Genomic DNA, 5,933 nt, shown 5'->3' with positions numbered 1-5,933 from the left:
GTAGACCTGCTAATAAGGTATTGTGGACACTTTCAGCAGAAGAGCATGAAGCAATCATAGATGCATTGCAGAAGAGAGAGGATGCAGATGGTACATTAGGTTGAACCAAATTTATATGCATGTAAGTTTGTGTTAATTGTGTTAACTCTTTTATATTTAATCATGATAATTGTTTTTATTTGTCCCTTTAACATTGTATTTGTCTACATTTGATACAATTTTGGTTTCATAAACAACATTGTATTAGTTATCTTCTTCTTAATGTTATTTTGTGCACATTGTAATTGTGTTACAATCATTCTAATTTTTTATGATATATTTATTTTATCATAATGTCTTCATAGATTAATTGTAAGTTATTGATTTTATTATTATTTTAAGAATAGAATGTTATTGTAAATTGGGATAATTATTTAATTGAATTATAAACTATTGCACTATAAGATGATCAATCAAAATGTTAAAGTATAAAGTCATAAATAGATCATATATAATCACTAGAGGGCACCAAATCACAAAACAACATCACATATATATAATCACTAGAGGGTGCCAAATCACATAACAAGACCTGGTATCATAATAGCAATGAAATGACATAATAAAAATTCCTATACATAATCACATAGCAATTCCTGATGACATAATAACAAGTCTTGAAAAAATAATAATAAGGAAATGACATTAAAACAAGTCCAAATAACATAATAACAAAACAACATCACATATATAATCACTAGAGTGCGCCAAATCACATAACATGACCTGATATCATAATAGCAACGAAATGACATAATATAAAGTCCTATATAATCACATAACAACAAGTCCTATATATTATCACCTAATAACAAGTCCTAGGATAACATAACAAGTGTCATCATAAAAAGTCCATAATACAATAACATGACATGATCTAAAATATATAATCTAAGAACTCACGTGCATCTCATCTATAGTCCTCTTCACTCCATGTGAAGGTGGCTGAGATGAATCATCCTGCTGTACGTGGTCCTGATATGCACCATTCTGTGTGTGTGCAGTGTCGATGTCTCCACCCTCCTGTGCAGTATTAGTGTCTCCACCCTCCTGTACATTATTAAAAGATTTTACATTAGAAGAAGATTTAACATGAGATGAAGTTACTTGCATAATTCACTTATAAAGTAATTAAATACTAAAAATTTAAAATAAATTACCATACGACCATGCTCTACAATGCCCTCACTGGTGCGTGGAGGTCCACTATCATGAACAAGAAAAGTGGTTGTAGTCAAGTCGTGTAAAAAAACATTGTACATCAATTTTTATAATCCCTATAAAAGCTAGGTACACAGTATAAACAAATTAGAAATTATTTTTCTAATCATCACCATAAATGAAAATGTCGATGGTTGCATCTAGCTTAGTCCCATAGCCATACCAATACTAGTAGTGGTATCGACCTGAACAACATATATAAAGCATGAATCAAACTTGTATATATACATAAATTATAAAGTATATATATAGACTACAAGTTTATTGCAGAAAAGCATACATGTGATGTAGGCAAAGTAACTGATGGGTGAAGGCGTACATGTGATGCACCATCAAACAATCCAGAAGCCTACAATTGCAAAAAAATAATGAACATGAATCAAAGTTGTACATAAATTAGTAAGCATATAAACACTTCATATTAATGGATGAAAAACATATTAGTGGTATATGAGGTTGAACCTCAGCAGTCACGGGTCACATGAAGAACTACCCACCTCGATGTTACATGAAGCACCATAAAAAATTGAAAAAACATATCATACACATCATTACAATAAAATTATTTATTGTTTATTTTAAATGTACATATCAATCCAATGTATCTAGATGAAAGTGCATATCGTAAATGGGGCACCAACATCTCTAGGTATTGAGGTAACATGATGTCGGTTCCTCAATGATGTGGTATGATCCATCCTCTGTTCAGAAAAAATTGACTCATGTTATGGTTCATATGTGTATATATAAGGAATTTAATATTGTACTATAAATTATATAAATAAATTTGTACCTTTATAGGTTGATCATTGTCTTCCCATAGGAGATCAACATATGAAGAGACGACATCAACATGTGCAGCCTCCTCGACATCATCATTACCACCATGGGCAGCATCAACATCATCAAAATCACCATCTCCTCCAGGGGCAGCCTCACTCTGTGGACCCTACATACATTCTTGCAGCTCATGCAAACATGTGCTAACCTGGGGGCAACCTTCACCTCGTGCAACTGCTGTACCAAATTGCTCGACAGGGCACTCAATGAACCAAGAGAAAAATCCACTGCTCAATGATGGGTAGGTGTTGGAAGAGGAACCAAGGGATCATCGCGCACACGGTTTCTAACCCTATCACTCAATTTGGCCCTTGGCCTATCCTGGGGCATGCCTCTCCCAACCCATTGAAATGATCTAATATCAAAGTAATTGGGCTTTTTACCCAATTCAAATTCGGCTCATAATTTTTTCAAAAAATACATCGGGACCTCATGTTTGGAGTGTGGCCATCGACCACCGCTCTAAAAAGTGTCTAGCTATGCCTGGGTGCCTACAACATCGAATTGAGATCTGTGACTTCTTCGGATCTATCTCTTCACCCATCTTAGGGTTCACAAAATATTGTTTCAAATCCATTTTTGTTATTTTTAATTCATTGACTTGTTTGTATGTTAGGCCATCAGTGTAAAATGCACGCAATCCCTCCTGCCAACTACGATAGCTATCCAGCTCGCTATCTAAAGCCTATACAGATTGTACAATCCCTTGCATACTATCTGCAAGGCATAACAGCTACAGAGGTGGATGAGGCTCACATCTAATGTTATGGATATCTCTAATCAAAGAATCAATATTCTCTTAATGGTCTGCCTCAACTGATCGAGAGGAGGTGGAGGTGGAGGTGGAGGTGGAGGTGGCACTAGACCTAATAGCTCATCTATCTCAAACTCAACCATTATGTGAAAATAATCTGCATATATATACAAACATGAAATTTTACAATTACTATTTAATTTACATTTCACCTTCCAAAAAAACTTATAATTAAATACAATTTACCAAATTAAATATAAAAAAAGGAAACTCACATAGATCTATAATATTATTAATAGGTGGGTCTATTTTAATAATAAGCATCATTTAAGAAATATTATCCACTTAAATCAAAGTATAAGAAATTTTCTACAAAATAAAACATCATAATACCCATGCAACTCAAACAATTCTTTTTAACATCTAAAGATGCATTAGTATAATTTCCATCAAAATCATAAAAATAATCATGAGTGAGAGAGAAAGAGAATAGATAATAAATAAAATGACTCCATTGATTTAGATAATGAATAATCATCTCCTCTAGACTCCAGTGAGGGCTCATTCTCGATTAAGATTTTTTTTAGTTGGCATTTTGGGCCATCATGGTGCATTTGTATGTTTGTTATAGAGAGATGGATGATTACAATACCTATGATAGTTGTACTTTGGGACCCATAATAGTTAACCATCTTGTCATGAGAGGCTTCTAATCATAGTTTAATGATAGCGTTGTGTAGTTCATCTTTTCAAAGAAGGTAACTTCCATGAAATTACAATTTAGTACCCTTGCAATATTTAACCATTATCATCAATTAGGCTACCAGTTTATATTTTCAGCTTGATAGGAATCGTTTCAACTACTCTCTTTTGGTTTTAACTAAATTCATTAAATTCATAAGTTATATCTATGAAATTGTCAATACATGTACTGCTTTGTTGTGTTCTTTGCTAGAATCATGGGATGATTTAGTGATTGCAACTAGTAGTAGTACACTAGGTTGAAGCTTGAATAAATAGTAGGTTCTCTACTCTTGGAGGAGTTAAAACAAAAAAAACTCTATTCTTTTAAAAGGAGGCATTGGTTATTAGAGGAAGATAGAAGGATAAAGCAAAGAGAAAAAATAAGAAAAAGGACAAAGCTCCAAATCTAAAGTGACATGTAAGTCTCTCAATAAATCCTATGTTAAACTTTATAATTATGTCAAGAAAATCCACATAAAAATGAATGCAAGAAAAATATTACAAGAATTAATTAAATGATGATTTAGATTCAATAAATTATTAGGATGACAATAGTGATATAATTGTTATATATTTGGAATGCATATATGTGAGGATACATGGATGATTAAATATAGAGATTCTTTCCACATTACATTCTATTTCTCATTGAGGCATAATTTTACATTTAGTGTAATATTTTTTAAGTTCAAAAACATCTTTAGATGCACATTGCAACATTGGTAGAAGGTGGACTTTAGGAGTAGTTGAAATTTAGTATAATAATATCATTTTAGAAACAATTGGGATACTTCACCAATAATGTCACTTTGATGACAAGTTGAATCTCTGACAACTTTTTATGACACTTTAACAACACTTAATGTTACTTCAATAAGAGCTAACATTTAGTCGAAATCTATCACTTTGGTAGCCATTGGACTTTATGGACATACTACCTCTAGGTTGGAATTTAATATCTAGCATCTCAATGACTCAAATTTAGAAAAAATGCTTTCAACAACCATGTTTTCAACAACCATGTTTTCAAAGCAAAATAGGAATGGCTACAATTTTTTCTTTGCTAAGCAGTATAAACAATTGAAAGCATTGCGTATTGGTAAGGATAGGGAGATCACTAAAATGATTGGTGATTCATGGAATAATCTAAAAGAAGAAGAAAAATCCATGTTTTCAACAACCATGTTTTCAAAGCGCAAAGTTTGGAAAGAAAAAAGTTTAGTAGTAGGATTGTTCCACATGTTATTAAAAATATAGGGACTTGCAAACTCAAATTGGATATGGGATGTTGACATTAGGAATTCTAACATTGACTATGTATTTAGTCTATGTGGTGGTGCAATTAGCTGGATGAGTAGGTGACAAGTTGTGGTTTCTCTTTCCACTATTAAGTCAAAGTATATGACATGTTATCATGTTTGTAAATATATAGTATATCTTTAGAGATTGGGCTAAGTTAGGAAGTAGTGAGGATTAATAGTGATAGGTAGAGTATTATCAAATGTAAGAACCCTATTTTTCACACACACAAAAAAACAGATTCATATTCATTATCATTTAAAAATTCAATTTAAACATAAAGTAAACATCTAAATTTTACAAAAGAATCCTCTAATTAAATACAACATTTAGAAATATAAATTTAAACATTCAAACTTTTATGCATGGTTAAAATAGAGAGAGAGAGAGAGAGGGAGAGTAGGTAATTTGAGATACAACGAGTTAGAGAGAGAATAGATAATTCGAGAGATAGAGAGTAGGTAATGATAGAGAGAGGGTAACATGTGAAAGAGAGAGAGGGGTAATGTGTGTGTGTGTGTGTGTGTGTGTGTGTGTGAGAGAGAGAGAGAGAGAGGGGGGGGGGGGTAATGTGTGTGTGAGAGAGAGAGGGGATAATGAGAGATTGAGAAAGAGAGTGTGTAATGACAAAGATGGTAACATGTACGTGTGTGAGAGAGAGAGAAGTGGGGTTTATTGTTGATTTTCATCTAGGGTTTATTGTTTGTTAATTTTTTAGGGTTTGTTGTTTGTTTATTTTCTAGGGTTTATTCTTCATTTTTTTCTATCTAAGGTTTAGTGTTCATTTTTCTGTTCAGGGTTTATTGTCTATTTTTTGTGTCTAATGTTTATTGTTAAATTACATTTTTGTTTTTTGTTTTTTTCCTATGGTTTTTAATATTCATGTTTTTTGTAATATTTAAAAACTAAAAACTATTTTAAACATGATATAAAATAAAATAAAAAATATTTTTCAAACTTTAAAACACTAAAATTATAAAATAACAATAAATTAATATTTTTTATGAAAAATAATAAAAATAAATAAAACAGAATA

This window comes from Cryptomeria japonica, chromosome 3 (genome assembly GCF_030272615.1).
Source record: "Cryptomeria japonica chromosome 3, Sugi_1.0, whole genome shotgun sequence".
NCBI lineage: Eukaryota > Viridiplantae > Streptophyta > Pinopsida > Cupressales > Cupressaceae > Cryptomeria > Cryptomeria japonica.
This window is presented reverse-complemented; position numbering follows the sequence as displayed.